Source organism: Podarcis bocagei (assembly GCF_964188305.1).
Source record: "Podarcis bocagei genome assembly, chromosome: Z".
NCBI lineage: Eukaryota > Metazoa > Chordata > Lepidosauria > Squamata > Lacertidae > Podarcis > Podarcis bocagei.
The window spans coordinates 7,104,093-7,124,200 of NC_138140.1; the positions used below are offsets into that span (position 1 = coordinate 7,104,093).

General features: G+C 45.7%; 1 protein-coding gene and 1 long non-coding RNA gene across 4 annotated transcripts in view; one reads left to right on the forward strand and one right to left on the reverse strand.

Moving 5' to 3' along the window:
• The window catches only part of LOC308579100, a 304,876-nt gene that overhangs the window by 210,895 nt on the left and 73,873 nt on the right, over positions 1–20,108 (reverse strand). Inside the window, exon 2 of one of the 2 annotated variants that reach the window (XR_014004283.1) lies at positions 13,110–13,180. This is a non-coding gene — a long non-coding RNA (uncharacterized lncRNA). Of the gene's footprint in view, positions 1–13,109; positions 13,348–20,108 lie in introns of those variants that run through there. The other variant, XR_014004284.1, reaches the window with a different exon arrangement.
• ASTN2 (astrotactin 2) overlaps positions 1–20,108 on the forward strand; it is a 693,046-nt gene that overhangs the window by 40,329 nt on the left and 632,609 nt on the right. The window lies entirely within an intron of this gene.

Genomic DNA, 20,108 nt, shown 5'->3' on the forward strand with positions numbered 1-20,108 from the left:
TACAGTACAAAGGAGGTGTAGGGACTGTCAAAGCTTCATAGCACTTTGAAAAGCCTCCAACATCTGACACTGAACTTGGGGGGTCACAGACTCTTAAAAGAGTTGCAAACAATTGGACAAACCTTGGTTACACCTTGTGGTTAGTCTGAATCTTGAGCCTGGGTTTGGGTGGCATGTTAAACCAAGCCATGTGTAGCAGCAGAATGACCTAGGAGGAGCAAATTGGCCTCTTGCAGAACCTACGCATTCCTGCAAAGCCATGGTGTGCCTTAGCATGGTGTGTGAACCAGACCAGCTCAGAGACACTGCTTCCTGCTTCCTTGATCCTGCTTTGCTACCTGGCTCTTTAAGTTCCTTCCTTTGTCTTTCCCTTATCTCCAGCCCTGCTTTCTCCTGGTACCAGGCTCATTGGTATGAACTTTCCTTTCTGAATTGTTGTCTAACTTTTTGGTCTTCAATACTGAGTCACAACCTACTACTATGCCATAGCCTGATCTAATATGGGTCACAGCAACAGCACTACCTCCATACATATATATGGTGGTGAATTTAAGAAACAAGGCTGCATACATGTCATTTGCTTAAAGCTCACAATTTCCCCCAGAGTCCAGAGAACTGTAGTTGGTTAACAGTGCTGGAAATAGTAGCTCTGTGAAGGGTAACTGAAGTTCCCAGGCCGGTGAAAGTCATGTGCTTTGAATGTATGGTGTGTATTCTGTCTGTCCCCAAGTGTATGTTGGGTTTAAATGTTTATCTGTATCTAAAAAGACTGAAGAGTGTTAGAGTTACCTATAGCAGTGCGGAGTGTGTCTCTAGTGATGTATGGAAGTGAGAGCTGGACCATAAAGAAGGCTGATTGCCGAAGAATTGATGCTTTTGAATTATGGTGCTGGAGGAGATTCTTGAGAGTCCTATGGACTGCAAGAAGATCAAACCTATCCATTCTTAAGGAAATCTGCCCTGAGTGCTCACTGAAAGGACAGATCATGAAGCTGAGACTCCAATACTTTGGCTACCTCATGAGAAGAGAAGACTCCCTGGAAAAGACCCTGATGTTGGGAAAGATGGAGGGCACAAGGAGAAGGGGACGACAGAGGACGAGATGGTGGGACAGTGTTCTCGAAGCTACCAGCATGAGTTTGACCAAACTGTGGGAGGCAATGGAAGACAGAAGTACCTGGCGTGCTCTGGTCCATGGGGTCACGAAGAGTCGGACACAACTAAACGACTAAACAACAACAACAACATAGCAGTGCGGAGTGTGTCTCTATGCAACCCGGGGTACGCAGCAGCCATGTATCCCTCGACCCCAGCCTCTAGTGGGGCTGGGGTTGAAGGGCGCATGGTTGCTGCAGCCCCACTCTGCCCTCTCTGAGCGGCCTTGCGAGGCTCAGATCCAGGGAGGCCTGCTCCACCTGCCTGCCTGCACAGGGGGGAACCAGCCAGCTTGTGGCACTATGTGGTGCAAAGCAGGTGTCCTTAGCCCAGCTCATCTCTGCAAGCGTTGGTTTCTCCAGTGCAGGAGGACGAGCTCCAGGCCGTGCCAGATTGGGGGTGCTTGCTTCATGCCCCCTCAAAAATCCACAACTGGGACCATGGCTCCTCTGGCTCCACCACACCACGCCACCAGCCTATAGTTTTACCCCTCAGTCACAATTACTTCAGCTACACTAGCTCATTGGAAAATATTTGGCCCTATGAAAGTCTAATAAGGAAACAAATAAATAAATACTGGTTCTGGTCAATACAGTTTCCCTGGATGGCTTACAAGAAAAATTAAAAATGCAGCGTATAATCTGTGTCCCTTTCCTCTTCTCCCCTAAGCCCAGAGAGAAGAACCATAGATCAGTTGTAGAGCATCTGCTTTGCATACAAATGGTGTGAGGTTCAGTCCCTGACATCTCCAGGTGAGGCTGGAGGAGAGAACACAGCCTGCAGGTCTGGAGAGTTTCTCCCATTCTGTGTAGACAGTATTGAGCTAGCTGAACCAGTGGTTTGCTTCCTAAGATTCTGTCTCTGCTAGGGGCATTGGGGGATCTTTCAGAAAGAATTAACATAGGAAAATGCTAGCTTCCCATTATCCTGCAATACTCTCCACAGTGCTTTGGGGAGACTGGTGTTTCTAATATCGTGCCTGTCCCTGCCGCTACAGTTTGTGAAAAATGCTGGGAATTAATGTAGTTTGTATATTTCTTTGTTTCGCTTTGGGGAGGAGTGCTGCACTCACAAGAACACTTGAGGTTGGGAGGGAGACACTCGTTCTCCACTTGCAACCTGGCTTTTTCATCTTCCTAAGATCTTTGGCAAAGTGTGGAACACCTCTGATGTTCCTTAGCATGTTTACTTGTAGGCAATTTTGATGTAAAATTTACAATATTCCATTCCTTTGAGGCAGGAATAGCAAAGTTGCCTGAATGTTTCTTTAAACACCTTACTGAATATTTAAAACTGTATTTTAGGCATCCTGTTCTTTTTGGTAACTGTTGAGCCAACAGAAAAGAGTTGTATATGTATGCTAGATACATTTAAAGTTTGGCAGCATAGGCATCACCACTTCTCTGAAACTCCATCCCTATTAATGTTAAGCAAGTGCCTTCATTATACTGTTTTTTATGCCTTCTAAGCCCATTCTCATTTAGACACACCTACCCAGACATGTAATTTTATTATGTACATTAAAAAACCTCAACACGGTTGGACCTGGAAGCTGTCTGCGGACAAACGCCGTCTCCCTCGGCCTATAGAGCGAGATGAATGCGCAACCCCAGAGTCATTGGCAATCTTTACCTTCCTTTTATTTCTGATTAGGTTGGCCTCCAGCTGAACACAAAACTCAAAATGCCTGACAGGTGTTTGTACTGTATTGCTGTTTGGCATTGTAGTGGCATTGGGAAGTCTTGAGCAACATTCTGTTTGATCTAGAGCAGAGGTGGGGTACCTCTGGCCCATGGACTGCATGTGACCCACTGCATTTGGCCTGTGAGGCTGTTTTCCCCAGGCCACACCCACCTGCCCCACACCTGACCTATGTAATATCAATTGTGAGATAGGTAGAGACACAGCTGGATCCTGCTGGATTGGGAGTCCAATGCTGCTCAGTTTGAGAGCCCCAGGTAGTTTCCAAAACCCTGCGAAAAAAGTAGGATAGAACACCCGGTGCAATCTGCTTGGTTTGGGCATGCATAGTAATGTAGGTTTTAGAGATTCATGAAAGATTCACATTTATAGTTCAATAAAGCTCCCACTCTGCTTCTCTGCACCAAATTTATTAATACTGTTCCTTTTCTCTGTAGAAACACTGTGCATATGACAAAGGCTTATTTTGTTAGCTGCATTGCATAGCTCTAGTGCCTGTGTTTGAGATGTGGAACGGAGGGGGGCATAACTCAGTCATAAAGCACATGCTGTGCATCCAGAATGTCGTAGCTTGAGACCTTGGTATCTCCATTTAAAAGGTCTCTGACTCTGAAGGCTACAGAAGTCCCTTCCTGGAGCTGTTGGGAGAACCACTCTCAGTCACAGTAGGCATTAGGGAGTGATGGTGGAATCTGTGGTGTTGCTGGATTCAGATGCCCATCAGTCTCAGTCAGGATGGCTGGTGGTCAGGGGTGCTTTTATTTCATTTGTTGGATTTCTTACCTGCTTCAGCAATAAAATATACAACTATGAATAAAGATAATACCATTAACAATGTGAAAACATATAAAACTTCCAGATGGAACCGACAGTATAAATTCAGCAAGAGAAGTGGGTCCCACAAAACAGCAACCTGATAGGTTTTTGGAGGGCCGAAGTTCTTGCCTTTATTTCAGTGACTCCTCAGTGCAATTCTACATAACAGCACAATGGATGTGTATGTGATTGTTTATGTGTTCCATAGCAAGCTTCAGAGGGCAGGAGGTAGTGGCCGTGGAGGGAATGTCTGATGACAAAAGTGCCTTTGTGGCCAGGATGCCCCTTGAGGGATTTGTTCCAATCTCAAAAGGTGGCTTTGCTGCACTGATATGAATCAGATGCCTTTCAGTTCCAGGGCATATGAGTGCTTGGCTGACACCTGCTTTTCTGGCAGGTTTCCCTGCTAGCTTTATAGCATGCGAAGAGTCATTCAAAACAATTTTTTAGGATGTCTCGGCCCATAAAGCCTTTCTTCAGCAGGAACGGCTGAAAAATTGTTTTCAAATTACCTGGCGTGCGCTTTCTAAATTGCATTACTCCCCACCCAGCACTCCCCAGCCTCCCTTGGGATGTCTAGGATTGATCAATTGCTCTGTGTATACAAAACCTTTTCAAGTTGGATGGCTGAGGTGGGGCAGCTCTCAGACCTCTGCTAATTGGGAATGTCTTAACAAGGAGAAGAGTAGATGGTGTTCAGAATGTAAAGTTAAAAGCCTGACAGCTGTATAAAAGACAAGGCTTATAATTTAACATGAAACTGCCTTTTCTTTCTCTCTCTCCTCACAACCCCCATTTTTTGTCTCTCTACGGGGAGATACAAGGAGGGGTATGTTTTATACCCTCCTGCCAGCTTCCTTGAGGGAAAAAAAAAAAGGAAATTGAATTGATCCAAGAAAGGCTGTTTTCTCTGCAAGGGGAATCCTTGCACCATCCCAGAGGACATGTGAATTGTAGCAAAAAGCCATTTGCTTTTACAGAAATATCTTTGAGCAGTATACACTTGAAATCCTAACTGAAAGAATGTGACCCCTAATGACTGCCCTATATATCAAAGTTTTTAACAGGAAAAGTTACCACCTTGTGGTGGTGAGAAGTGAAGAAGGTTTGGATTAAATGTACAGACAGTTTTAGTGGTATTTTGATAACCAGGGTGAGGGAGGTGGCAGGCTAAGTGAGCACATTGTACTTTGTTTTGGTTTTCACTCAGAAATGAGTGTTCGAGAGAACTCTTCCTATTCAGTAGGAGTACCTGCCTGAATGATTTGAGGTTGCACTCTGTCTTGATCTTGGCAGATGCTGCTGTAAATGTAAATCCTACCTAGTATATTGATGAACTTCACTACGGGTTGTATAAAACATCCAATCTTCCTGATAGATTTGGCTGGGAGTGATTCCTGTCCTGCCTTCCACTCTAAAAGCCTGGGCTGTGGCAGTCAGCTCCCTGCTAATCAATGTTTGCCTCAGCAAATGTTCACATGCAGGTGTGTGTGTGTGTGTTTACACATATATGTATTTATATGCGTCCCCGTGTCTCCAAAGGCTGAATTGCAATGTTGACCACTGAGAACAAGACGCTGAACTAGATGGCCCATTGGCTTGATCCAGCAGCTATTCTGATGTTCTCAATGTGATGAGATCTCCTGAGGCTCCTGAGACCAGGGAGAAGAGATGGTGAAAGAAGACTGGAAGAAATTTAAAGACTATTTACAGAAATATTGTAAAATTAATGAATGCTAGAAGGATGTTGGATAGAAACTAAGGGGTTTCCAGCTGTAATGCTTTAGGAGATACGGAAGAAAAAAAAGGTTTACAAATGGGTAAAGGCTTAATGGTAAGGATTTGCTGAACTAACAAATTGAAGTGGAATACAAAGAAGGGAGGTATGAGGAGGTCTGGGGAAATAAGTGTAAGGAAGATATGTTATGGAAAACTATTTGCTTTTTAACTGTTTTTATGTTGTATTTTGTATTTTGTTTCTTTTTATTTTTCATTTTCATTGTTATATTTTAAAAAACTTTAATAAATATCTTTTTTTAAAAAAGAGAGATCTCCTGAGGTTCTTCAAAGAGGAAGGGGGGGGGGACTTAGGAGAGCATAAATTTAGTTGAGACTTGACACTGTGGGGAGGCTCTTTTCCTATGCTGTTTCCCCAGGGGAGCTATTTTTGTATTTCCCCCACCTGCTTCAAGCTTCCTATTGGTACTGCTGGAGAAGAAAATTCAAAGCCATTGGTATCACCATTACAAATACTAATAGTATTTACAGACTGTTGCTATTTACTGGTAAATTCAAGTTGTGCAATTATAGTTTTTTCACATCAAACCTGCTTCCCCAAAAGGTTAGATTTCGAGATAAGAAAAGTGGCTTTGAATTGCACTGGAAACAGCGGGGTAACATTTGCTTTGAGGTGATGCCATGTAACCTCCCTGCAAGCAAATATGAATGAATGCTCAGAACTGTATTTTGTATTATTCATTTAACAGAATTTATATCCAGCTTGATTGTAACAAAACCTTTAAATGGTTTAAAGGAAATTGAAATTATCAGTAAAAGCAAGTACTGTAGTGAAAACATTTAAAAGACTATTAAAATCAGCAGTGGAGGGACACGGGTGGCGCTGTGGGTTAAACCACAAAGCCTAGGATTTGCCGATCAGAAGGTTGGCAGTTTGAATCCCTGCGACGGGGTGAGCTCTTGTTGCTCGATACCTGCTCCTGCCAACCTAGCAGTTCGAAAGCACATCAAGTGCAAGTAAATAAATAGGTACCACTCCGGCGGGAAGGTAAACGGCATTTCCATGTGCTGCTCTGGTTCGCCAGAAGCGGCTTAGTCATGTTGGCCACATGACCCGGAAGCTGTACGCCGGCTCCCTCGGCCAATAAAGCAAGATGAGCGCTGCAATCCCAGAGTCGGCCACGACTGGACCTAATGGTCAGGGGTCCCTTTACCTTTACCTAAAATCAGCAGTAAACTAGATAGATGTAAGCATGTCAACATCTATGTGTCTGGCTAGACTTGTCTAAACAGTAATTTAAGCAGATGCCAAAAGGAATATGGCAAAGAATGCCTCCCTTAGGCAGGGAGTTCCAAACTGTAGGCATTTCCACATTAAAATAGCTACAGTAGTGCCCCGCAAGACGAACGCCTCGCAAGACAAAAAACTCGCTAGACGAAAGGTTTTTTCGTCCGCGATTTGCCTCGCAAGACGAATTCCCCTATGGGCTTGCTTCGCAAAACGAAGCTTGCCCCGGGGACAGCGGGTCTTCTCTTTTGAAGCAAGGGGCTGCGGGGAGATAGCGATCTCCCTGCAGCCCCTTGCTTCAGAAGAGGTCCGGGGGAAGCGGGGAAGCGAAGCGCTTCGCTTCCCCGCTTCCCCCGGACCTCTTCTGAAGCAAGGGGCTGGGGGGAGATAGCGATCTCCCTGCAGCCCCTTGCTGCAAAAGACGTCGGATGAAGCGGGGAAGCGAAGCGCTTCGCTTCCCCGCTTCCCCCGGACCTCTTCTGAAGCAAGGGGCTGGGGGGAGATAGCGATCTCCCTGCAGCCCCTTGCTGCAAAAGACGTCGGATGAAGCGGGGAAGCGAAGCGCTTCGCTTCCCCGCTTCCCCCGGACCTCTTCTGAAGCAAGGGGCTGGGGGGAGATAGCGATCTCCCTGCAGCCCCTTGCTGCAAAAGACGTCGGATGAAGCGGGGAAGCGAAGCGCTTCGCTTCCCCGCTTCCCCCGGACCTCTTCTGAAGCAAGGGGCTGGGGGGAGATCGCTATCTCCCCCCATCCCCTTGCTTCAGAAGAGGTCCGGGGGAAGCGGGAAGCGAAGCGCTTCGCTTCCCCGCTTCCCCCTGACGTCTTTTGCAGCTGTTCCGAAGTGGGGCGGGGGGCGGGGTCACCTGCCCCAGCCGCCCCACTTCGGAAAGCTGTTCCAGGAACAGCTCCATAGGAACCTCCATAGGCGCCCGTCACCTCTCCAGCCAGGAGAGCGCGCGCGGGGCTAAACCAGCCCCCCGCGACCCTCTCCCAGCTGGAGAAGTGACGCGCGCCTATGGCAGGAGCCTCCATAGGCGCCCGTCACCTCTCCAGCCGGGAGAGCGCGCGCGGGGCTAAACCAGCCCCCCGCGACCCTCTCCCAGCTGGAGAAGTGACGCGTGACTATGGCAGCAGCCTCTGAAGGATGCACCGAAGCCTGGCGTGGGGGGGGGGGGCGGAGAGACCTTCTCCCCGCGCCAGCCTTCGGATGGCTGTCCTGAAGACTTGGGGTGGGAGAAGGGTTTTCCTTCCCACCGCCAACATTCAGAATGCTGTTCTGAATGTTGGCGGTGGGGAGGAAAAACCCTCCTCCCACGCAAGCCCCGGGAACAGAGGGAAAGCGCTGCGCGCCTTCCCCTCTGTTCCCGTACCTGTCCTGAAGGCTTGCGGTGCGGAGAAAAGCCCTTCTCCGCACCGCCAGCCTGGCAAGCGGTTTCCCTAGGAACGCATTAATTGATTTTCAATGCATTCCTATGGGAAACCGTGCTTCGCAAGACGAAAAATTCGCTAGACGACAAAAATTGCGGAACGAATTAATTTCGTCTTGCGGGGCACCACTGTATTTCTTACAAAAATGCAGAACAGGTAATTGTTTGGCATGTGTTGTAGTGCCAGACCTACAGATCAAAATGATTGAATGGGCACACATGGAGTAAGGTAGAGTAAAGCCCAGGCTATTAAGGACTTCCTATGTCAATAGAATTTGGCCTGAAGTCAGCTGATCTTGCAAATCTATCAGGACGAGGGCTTACTAAATGGGTGGCTTGAAAGTGCCCTAAAAGTGAACTAAATTGTATTCCCGAGAGGAAAACTGTCTTTGCGCATCCTAGGGTAATCTCTTAATTAAGTTTCCTTAATTGGGGCTGCTGGCAACATTGGAGGGGGTGAGGAAGAGATTATTTCAATTGAGAAAATGGAATTTAAGGGAAAGGTTAAATGTGCCTTTTCTCAATTCCATTTGCCACTCTCAGTTTTAGTGAATTCAGGTGATCTAGTTGTGGTTCTTCTATGTTGTTTGGCCCCTTAATATGTGCACACAGGTTTTAGAACAAAAGAACCTCCCTACACACTGCCCAAGCTCACTTCCCAGGAAGTTCACTAGGTGTCGTTAACACAGCAGTTTGACTTCACCCTTGGAGTCCCAGTCCATTGTCTCTTGAGACAGAAGAATGCCAGCAACAAATAGGTATTAGAAATGGTGTGTAAATATATCATGCTTGCACACTTTAATACATCTGCTGCAGAAAATACTAGCGTGTAAACTGCACCAACTGAAACTTTTTCTAGAGAGTTAGCTGAGACAGTATTTTTCAGGTCAAAACCAAACAAATACCTTAAGACTCTTTGTTGTAATTGGAACTTAATTGCACTGCCCTAATTGTAGATCTGGCCTGACCTGTGTCTTGGAGAGAAGTGCCAAAAGATCAAACAGAACAGTTCCTAAAGAAAATTGGTTGTTGGGGGAAGAAAACTCACAAGTAGATCAAGGGATGATTACCACATGATATAGTACCCCAATTAAACAACATTCTTACTGTGTAGCCTTGGGTGGAACTAAGCATTGAGAAGGTATGGTGTCTGAAGAGGTTGTAACATTCCCCTGCTGTTAACACTCTGTAAATGTGCTGCTGTTTTCCTCTTTAATGTGGTGATAAAATTGTTGGATTTAATTGCTATTGCCATGGGATCCCTTTTAGGGTTGAAGACTGGGGCGCAGATGCATATTAGATAAAAGAAACATAGGTTTGGGTTGTGTCTTAGGAACATGCCATATTTTTTCGTGTATAAGATTCCCCCATGTATAAGGTGACCCCTATTTTTTGGCACACAAAATTAAGAAATCAATATTTTAGGGTTGCCATGTCTCCAGAAATGAAAATCTAGACGATGGGTGGCAGCGAAGGAAAATTGTTGAGCGAACAACCACTAAGCTGTTGAGCTTTTTTTTGGCCGAGCAGGCAAACCCAACCATTACGGTCAGCCTGTAATGGCTGGTGGAACTGGTTCTGGCAGCTTCTTCACTGCAGCCATAGGAAAGTAAGTGCATTCACCATCCATGTATAAGACTACTCCCAATTTGTAACTTTTTTTTTAGCGAAAAACATCATCTTAGATATAGTACTAAGAATGTCCACTGGTCCATATATTACCTACACTGACTGGCAGCGACTCTTCAGGTTTGAGATGGGTGGAACTCTCAGTCCTATCTGCAGATATTGAACCTGGGACATTCTGCATGCAACTATGGAGTCTCCTGTGGGAACTGATATCAATATTAAGTCTCTGCTACGGGCTTCTTCTTTTCTGAGCAAATGCCATTCTTTGAATTTTCTCCTTTTTTGGTGGGTTGGTACATTTATTTTCCCTACTATCCCATGCTGCTGATGTGTGTCTTTTCTGTGCTGCTGTAGCAGAATTTCATGGATTTAAAACTCATTTGACTGTGCTGACAGTTCCGAGTCTCCCCCCACCCTTTTCATTTTGCTACTTGCCTAGAGGCCATTGACTCTGTGCTGTATAATTAAAAACACTGTGTCTGAAGAGTTGTAGCAATGGAGCTGCATGCCCAAGAGTTGCATGTCCACTGGAAAGAACTACTGTGAATTTATAAGGGGAATAGTGCCTGTTCTCCCCCCAGTTATAAGACAAAGGAATTCTGCTCCCTTGCAGGATGGAATACCTACTCTGCAGCACTCTTTGACACGTCATTTCAGTACCTGTCAAATAACACCGGTATTAGTAAACTTTTAAGCACAGAAGAAAAGCTTGATGGATCAAACCAAAGGCTCATCTCGTCCACCATCTCCTTCTGACAGTGGCCAACCAGACACCCCAATGGGAAATCCAGCAGCTGGACATCAGCACTCTGCCTACTTGTGATTCCCATCAAGTAGCATTCATAGGTAAAGGTAAAGGTACCCCTGACCATTAGGTCCAGTCGCAGACGACTCTGGGGTTGCACGCTAATCTCACTCTGCAGGCCGAGGGAGCTGGCGTTTGTCCACAGACAGCTTCCAGATCATGTGGCCAGCATGACTAAGCCACTTCTGGCAAAACCAGAGCAGCACACGGAAATGCTGTTTAGCTTCCCGTCGGAGCGGTACCTATTTATCTACTTGCACTCTGACGTGCTTTCGAACTGCTAGGTGGGCAGGAGCAGGGACTGAACAATGGGAGATCACCCTGTCACGGGGATTCGAACTGCCGGCCTCCCTATCGGCAAGCCCTAGGCTCTGTGGTTTACATTCATAGGTAGAACATAGTAATTGCAGCTAGTAGCCATTGATAGCTTTATCCAACGTGAATTTGTCTAATCCTCTTTGAAAGCCATCCAAGTTGGTGGCCATCGTTGCTATTTGTAGAAGTGAATTCCATAGCTTCGCATTTAAGTGCTTTCTTTTTGTCTGCCCTGAATCTTCCAGCGTTCAGCTTCACTGGATTTCCACTAGTTCTAGTGTAAGGTTACAAGACGTCACCGTTTCCCAGGGACAGCCCCCGGATTTACAAATCAGTCCCCATACAAAATCCATTGAGGTTGAAAAGTGTCCCTGGATTCATTGAAAAAAAATCTGGTAACCTTATTTATGAGAGAGGGAGAAAATCTTTTATCTACACCATGCATATTTCCCCCTGCCATCCCACTTTTCATACACCTCTGTCATTAAAAGCCCAGGCTAGGTGGGTAACCATGCTTAAAAGCAACTTACAAAAATAATCCTCAAAACATATTGAAAAAAATAATAATCTGCAGGTGCAAAAAACCTTTGTGTATCCCCATCAGTTAAATGTGTTTCCAAATTGAAATGCCTTGCATTGTTCATGCAGTGTGCCCTAGTGATGGCTTTGTCATAATAAGAAGTTAGTACTTCTTATGTACAAACTGCTTTCTAGTATGCCTCAGTGTCACTCTCATTTGGTGAGCACAGTTGTTATTTTTTAGAGGAGCGAGCAGCGAGTGGCATGCCCAAAGCCACACAGTGACTTCATGGCTGAGTAGAAACTCAGGCCCTCACATTCTAGTTTCATTACATCAGGGTGGGAAACCTCAGACCCAGGGTCTGAATATAACTCTCCAGGCTTCTGTTAGATCCTTGGGATTCTCTCTAGGCCACACTCACCCCAGGCTACACCCCTCACCACCCGATTCATTGTTTATCGAGTGTTTCTGGATGAAGGCATTGGTATGTGTATGTAGAAACTTCTGACTTCCATGTAGATAAAATGTAGGCTATTCTATCCCATCACACCTGTTCCACTGCCCCAGTTTTATCAGTGGCCTTGCCCACCACTTTCATGCCCTCCCATTCTCCTGCAATATCTATCTTTTGGGCTGCGCTAGTTTTCTGGGTCTTAACATGAGTCACTTTCTAGAGTTGCCAATCTGTCATTTGATTCATTGGTCCATTATTTTGATCTTACCAAAGCTTATCATTTGAAGCAGAGTTGCATAGACCTTTAGTTTAATGCAAGCGTAACAGTAAATAAAATCTGATCTACAGTGGCATTTTTGGGAGGATGGAGAATTCTTGGTTGTGTTTTTAAGTGTAAAGCTTGTTCATGAGAAGATAAGCCTATGGAAATAGTTGCCTTGGTTAGAGGGACAGAAGGGCAAATTCACTCTACTCAGCTCTCAGTTTTGCTCTGCCACTTTTGAAATTTCTTAATGGTCACACACCTCCAATTTTTTCCTTCCACAGCCCCATTGCAGAATTCCCCCAACCAAAAAGAAAAAAAAAGAAAAAAGTTAGGTTTCCTACCTTAACAACAAGGAAGTATTCCAGCCTTCAGTGGCATTAGCTGGTTTGGTGCTGTATTCATCTCTCATGAACTCCTTAACTGTTAGCAATATTCTGTCATTGGAACATTCTCTTTTTGTTTGTCCTCATCCTTCTTTTAGACTATAGCTTAAATTGCCCTTGATCCTTTTGAGTTCAAAAGTAGTTACGTCTGAAAGTAAGCAGGCTTGGTCATCTGCTGAACTGCAATACAGGTTGACTTCTGTTAGAGCATGTTTTCTACCTGTGATGGACAGGCAGAGCCAGTATGGTTAGAGTGCTGGCCTAGCACCTGGGTGACCAGGGTTCAAATCCCTACTCAGCCATGAAGCTCATTGGGTTTTGTTCACTCTCAGCCTAATCTGCCTCACAGGGTTGCCTTGAGGATAAAATGGGGCAAAGTACCACCTTGAGCTTGAAGGAAAGTTTGGATATAAATATAATAAATGAATTCCAAAAGTATGAAGTCTGCAACAGGTCCCTATAGAAGTTTTCAAGTAAATGGGTGTCTCCTCCCTGCCAGTCACTCTAGGTAAAGGTAAAGGTACCCCTGCCCGAACGGGCCAGTCTTGACAGACTCTGGGGTTTGTGCGCCCATCTCACATCTATTGGCCGGGGGCCAGCGCTGTCCGGAGACACTTCCGGGTCACGTGGCCAGCGTGACAAAGCTGCATCTGGCGAGCCAGCGCAGCACACGGAACGCCGTTTACCTTCCCGCTGGTAAGCGGTACCTATTTATCTACTTGCACCCGAAGGTGCTTTCGAACTGCTAGGTTGGCAGGCGCTGGGACCGAGCAGCGGGAGCGCACCCCGCCGCGGGGATTCGAACCGCCGACCTTTCGATCGGCAAGCCCTAGGCGCTGAGGCTTTAGCCCACAGCGCCACCCGCGTCCCTGCCAGTCACTCTACCTTGTTACAAATCAGTTCTTTGATGCTAAATCTTAGGTGACTCAGTTGATCTTTTATACCCCTCTCTACCAATTCCTGTAAAATGTGATGTCGTGTAACCTCAGAAGCTTCCATGCTGTACTGAAAGAACTTTGACTATTCTATTAAAGAATGATTCCTAAAAAAGGGCTACTACAAGTGGTGTTTGTGAGGGGGTGTGGTGTGTGAATATGTGTATGAGTGACCAGGGGCGTAAGAAGGGAAGGTATTATTCTAGATGCAAGACAGTGTTGTTGCATGAACTGAGCCTAGGGAAGCTTCTTCATTTAACACATTTATATACAGTCATATCTTGGGTTAAAGTAGCTTCAGGTTGAGCGTTTTCGGGTTGTGCTCTGCGGTGACCCAGAAGTAACGGTACATGTTACTTTTGGGTTTCGTCGCTCGCGCATGCGCAGATGCTCAAAATGACGTCACACGGATGCACAGACGCGGCGAATTGTGATCTGCACACATGCAGACGCGGGTTACGTTCGCTTCAGGATGAGAACTGGGCTCCAGAATGGATCCCATTTGCGTCCAGAGGTACCATTGTACAGTGGTAAATTGGTTTTCGAGCGTCTCGGAAGCCAACCGTTTGGGTTTTCAAACGCCGAATACCCAGAAGTAAATGCTTCTGTTTTCGAACAGGCCTCGGAAGTTGAACGGCTTCCGCTGCGTGTACATGTTAATTTTTTTCCATTTTCTGCAGACCACCCTTTGCACCTTGGTTTTCAAATGTTTCAGAAGTTGAACGGTATTCTGGAACGGACTACATTTGAAAACCGAGGTACCACTGTACTGTTGCCTTTTATCAATGATTTCAAGGTAGCCTGCAGTTTTTTATAAAAAATATTGACATGCAATATAATTCACTGAGCACCTTAACTGTTGGGCTGCACATGTGCTCTTTCATCCTTCTCTACTTTCACACAGCTGAATACTGCTGTTGTATTTTGCCAGGACAAGATATCCTTGCAACGGTTATAATGGGGCTCCATGTTGGACAGATTAGTAGTGTGTGTTCTCTCTCCCCACCCCTGGCCTTGCATCTGTACAAAATGCTTGTATTTCTTAAAAGGTGTGTGTGTGTGTGTGTGTGTGTGTGTTGTGTGTGTGTGACTTTTCTCATTGTGATCTTTGCCAGGGGATTGACAGCTTCTCTAATTAGGCAAATGCAAGGTAACCTTAGCAACTCCTTGCAGGCGACAAGGACTCATCTCCTGCTGCCCTTGCAGGCAGCACATTGAGCATGAAGTGGCCTCACTTGGGAGTGCTGGCAGAGATTCTGCTGCTGCTTGCTCCAAGGGCTTCTCTCCCTGTCGCAGGACTAATACGGTCTGTGGCAGCTCCTTGCTTGATTATGTGAGGCTTCAGTTTACAATATAGGGTTGCTTACTCTGTGCTCCCTTCTCCCCTCCCCCAGCCTTCCAAGTTCTAGATTGACAGCAGTGAAGAAGCATCTCAAGACTCTAGGAGATTCGTGGAAATGAGGATGTGTAGGAGGAAAAGCAGCGTTGTAGCTAACCCTGTATTCCAAAAAGGTGCTTATTTTTGGCTTAAAAGTTCACAGCAAGTACTTTTTATAATGATTCAGCTCCTCTGATTGTATTCATGCTGGGTTCAGCAAAACACTCTGGGTGGCTACAGCTAAGAAATCATTCTCTCAGCTTAACCCCTTTCATATGAGAAAATTGGTTAAAATACAGTAGATGAGAATGTAGTTCTACTTCCCGCCCTGCCCCCCAGCCCCAGGATGGTATGGTAAAACAAATAATAATTTATCATTTCTATAGCACTTTCATTTTAGAACTGTAGAAAATAGCTCATAAAATTAAGAAAGAAAGCCTTCTCCCCAAAATGAGAACATTTGCTTTATTTGAGAATCAATATCCTGCCAGGCTAATACATTTGTATTACTCAAGGAGGCTTACAACAATTAAACATTAAATTATAACAATCTCAAAAGCCTTTGTTGGGGCTTATTGGCATGAAGCAGACTGCCAAACCCCACCCCATAAACCCTGGTCGTTATGAAGATACTGATAATCCTAACAGAATCAGCCCTAACAAGTTGTGATCCAGCAGCAGCAAGCAATCTGTGTGGAAACCCCAACCACTGTTTTTTAAGAGTCTTTTGTTCTCTGCCAAATGATCTGAAAGGTTCCCAGTGCTTTCATCCCACACAAGAAAATAACGAAGTGCTGTAGGAAATGAGGAAGTATAGTGTCTATTCTATGGGCTGCATTGGCTTAAACTTATCTCATGAACATATAGCAGCTGGGGACTTGTTTTCCTAACACAATCCATGAAAGAACAGAGCAGGCATGGGGTACCTGTAGTCCTCCGGACACCTAGTCTACCATTCCCTTCATCCCTCAACATGGGCTGTGTTGACTGGGAGTGATGTGCACTGTAGTCCAACAATGCCAGGAGGGGCACAGGTTCCTGATGATCAACCATAAGGGTTTCAGATGTCATAGAACGTCCTGTTCTGTGGGATGCTGCTCCTAGCTATTGCTGGTGTTGCCCTTAGTAGAGGACAATGTTTGCACAGTTTAAACTTTTTAAGTCAGCCATAACTACTCCAGCCTCACCACTGCATGCACACAGAAAGGGGCCAGTCCTTCAGTACACACTCCATAAAGTGCTGATCTCAGCGCAGCATATACACATATTAGGGCCTATGTGGAGGAGTAACCCATTCTGCCCTGAGAATAAGAGGGTGCTGTTTTTTTTATCACTCCTCAATCTCTACAACTGGAAATAAACTGAGTTGTTATGAAGGCTCTGTATGTCTCCAGCACACTCTCCTCCCAAGCCAAAAAACTGACCTGTCGTTCCTTAAATTCAAGAAAGCAACAGCTTAACTGCTAAGCAAGACACTCATCTGAACTTGATATACTACAGATTGAGGGATCTAAAGAGTTAGATACAAGGTCATGCCGTTGTATTAGGCTAGATTCTGCCTGCACATATGGCACAGAGATTCTTAAATAGGCAGAACACTCACTAATAATAATCATAATAATAATAATAATTTATTATTTATACCCTGCCCATCTGGCTGGGTTTCCTCAGCCACTCTGGGCGGCTTCCAACAAAAGATTAAAAATATATTAAAACATAATTAATTAATTAAGTAATTAAAAACTTCCCTAATCAGGGCTGCCTTCAGATGTCTTCTAAACGTCGGGTGGTTGTTTATTTCTTTGACATCTGATGGGAGGGCGTTCCATAGGGCAGGAGCCAATACCGAGAAGGCCCTCTGCCTGGTTCCCTGTAACTTTGCTTCTTGCAGTGAGGGTACCGCCAAAAGGCCCTCAGCGCTGGACCTCAGTGTCACTGTCAGAAGCTACTGTACCATTCCCTCCCCACACACCACAAAATCAGAAATATATGCCTTAGCCATTCATGTTGGACATTAAAGCTTTCTTCCTCTGCTTCCCAAACTTACCAAATATGTAAGGCCCTAAATGCGGAATGGAGCATGGAGGGCAGATTGAGTGGATATGGGTAAAAAAAACAGTAGAGAGAAACAATGAGAGACATCAGCCACCCCAATATCTGTTGGAACTCCAACTCTGCCAATAATGTAAGGTCCAACAAATTCCTCCATTGCCTCACTGACAATATAATTTCCCAGAGAGTAGAAGAAGCAACTAGATGAACATCTATCTCATTCAAGGTCCTCACCAACATGAAGGAACATTGACAAAGTGGAAGTGCTAGGGACCTTGGGAGGAAGTGATCATGCCCTCTTGCGTTTCATGATACGAACGCAAGGGGCAGCAGAATGTACTTGGACATGCACTCTGGACTTCAAGAGCACTAATTTCAAAATGCACAAGGAACTACTGGGTGAGATCCTATGGTCAGAAATACTCAAGGAGAAGGGAGTCAAAGATGGATGGGAATTTCTTAAAGGTGAACTAGTGCAGGCACAAAGGCAGACAATTAGAAGAAGAAAGAGAAGTGGGTGGCATCTAAAGAAACCAGCGTGGCTGCATAAGGAGCTTATTGATGAACTGAGATTTAAGAAGCGCATGTATAAAATATGGAAGAAAAGGGAAATCACAAAGGAAGAGTATATACAAGTAGCCAACAACTTCAGGGAAAAGGTTAGGCAGGCCAAAGCTCAGAATGAGCTCAGGCTTGCAAGAGTGGTTAAAAACAACAAACAAAATGCTTTCTCTGGCTATTTTCAAAGATGAAGGATTAGCAAGTAATAGATCTCTATGTGGAAAAGACAGATAAACTCTACTGGGTGACAGACAGAAGGTGGAACTGCTCAACACCTACTTTGCCTCTGTCTTCACCAAAAAGGAATGCATTGCCAGCCTAAAGATAACAGAATAACCAATACAAGGAGGAAGCTGCAGTTGAATATAGGGAAAAAGGTACAGTGGTGCCCCGCAAGACGAATGCCTCGCAAGACGGAAAAATCGCTAGAAGAAAGGGTTTTCCGTTTTGGAGGTGCTTCGCAAAACGAATTTCGCAAAACGATATACTACAGATTGAGGGATTTAAAGAGTTAGATACAAGGTCATGCCGTTGTATTAAGCTAGATTCCGCCTGCACATATGGCACAGTGATTCTTAAATGGACAGAACACTCACACTGCATCATCATCATCATCATCATCATCATGATATGTAAGCTTGGCGTGCTATGTAGTGGTTGGATTAGGTGGGGAATCCAAAGACCATCCACCCCAGCCAGCGTGAGCAGTGGTCAGGGATGATTGCTCTCCATTTCTACTTTAGAAAAGGCATTGTGGAACATATATGTATAAAGGTGGTCACTGGGTCTGTTCTTCTCTGCTTGTGTTTCTTCTGATTGCTGTGCTAGGACAGAATGCTACCTGCATGGATACAGGTAGCATTCTGTTTAGTATGGTGTTGTAGCTTTACCACACACCCCTGCCTGGCCTTGTTAGTTCCTGACCACTGTGGGGCTCTGTCACTCCGTAGACAGCCTGCCCAGTTTCTCTCCATTTTTAATAGCAACTGAGAGTGAGCCAGGGTGAAAATGAGTTGAGGCCGCTTGAAGGGAGATAAGCTTAGGCATAAACTGTGATTTTCTGCCCTGTGAGCCCTATGCGTGGATTTCATCTTTTAATGGAAGTGCAGTAAATAAAAGCCATTTTCACAATAAGCCGAGCAACAGGTCATAAGCGCCTGAGCCACCAAAATTGATAGAAGTGAGCTAAGCGTAACAAATCTTCCAAAATTGCACCAGGCTCCGTGTATCCGGCTCCCTTCCTACATCTCACCAATTACAGCCAGCGGCAATTATTTCTGAGCTACAACACTCTCCAGTTTAAAACCATGCATAGCTGGGAAATGCTTTATCTTTTACTGTTCTCTCCCTCTCTCTAAATAGATTTGTATTGTAGCAAGAGGAGTGGGGGGGGGGAGGAAATTACATTTAAAGGGGCTTCCCTGCTTTAAGATAAAGGAGAAGCTGCAAGTTACAGTGAAGAAGCATGAATACTCATGCAGCGGGAGCAGCCTTACTCAGCTGCATATTGGGTACATTCCTTCCACTAACACATATTGGTGAGACAGCATACTGCAACAGCCAGGAGTCAATGTTCAGCCACTGTGAGCAGGCATGACATATGAGTGGCCTCGTCTGTGCAGTAGCGGAGCAAGCCGATCGGGAGCCTGGGGTGGTGTGCATGCCCTGTGCCCAGGGGCGGGGCCAGCTGCCCACAGGGCAGGGCGAGCTGGGGCAGGATGCTCCATGGGGCCTCCAAGGAGCCAAGGAGTCTGCCTGCCTCCTCCCACTCAGCCGCCCTACAGCTGAGGGGGAGGCGGCAGGCGGACCCTTTGGGGCAGCGCGGAGCCTGCGGGCGGCCAAGCCACCATGTCACTCCCAGGAGATATGTATGGCTCGGGCACACTGCAGGCCCCACGGTGAGTGCTACCCAGCACTTTGTCACACACACCCCCTCAGTGGTGACACCCAGGGCGGACCGCTCCCACTGCATCCCCTTTCCACTGCGCCTGCGTCTGTGTCTGAAACCACAAAGAGTCATCACTCTCCATTATTCTGGTTCCTGTGTGTATCTTGTGGTTCCCTGTCCCCATCCAGCTGTGCTGATAAAAAGGTCCACTCGTCCCTAGCTCCCTAACAAACAGCAACAGTTGGAAGTACTGAGGCAGATGGGCCAAGGAGCTGACAGAGTGTTCCTAATTTAGCCCTTGCTTCCTGTGCTTCAGTAGGAGGGAAATCGTTCTTCTTGAAACTAAATTGAACTTCTGAGTCTCCTTCAACTTGAGTCTCAGGACATATGTATTTTGAAGCTAAAATGCCTTCATATGTTTTCATGAAGGGCTGCAGCTTATTGGCAGGGCAGCTGCTTTGCATGCAGAAGGCTGCACATTCAATCCCTGATGCCAGTCAGTGTAAACAGTGCTTAGCTAGATGGACCCAAGTCCTGGCTTGGTGTAAGACAGCTTGCTATGTTCCTGTGGATACCTGTTGTACTATTTTCTGTGCATGTGCAAAGAAAGAGGAAGTTGCTCCTGTATAGAAGAATGCTCTTCCTTCTGCCATCAGTTGCTTCAGATGTCTTTTAAAGACATCTTGTCGGGTATTAAGGTGGAGAAGAAGGTGAAATATTTAGGTGTTTGGATAACAAATAACAGTGCTAATCTGTTCCAGAACAATTATGTGCTTGCGTGGAGCAAGATTAAACAAAAT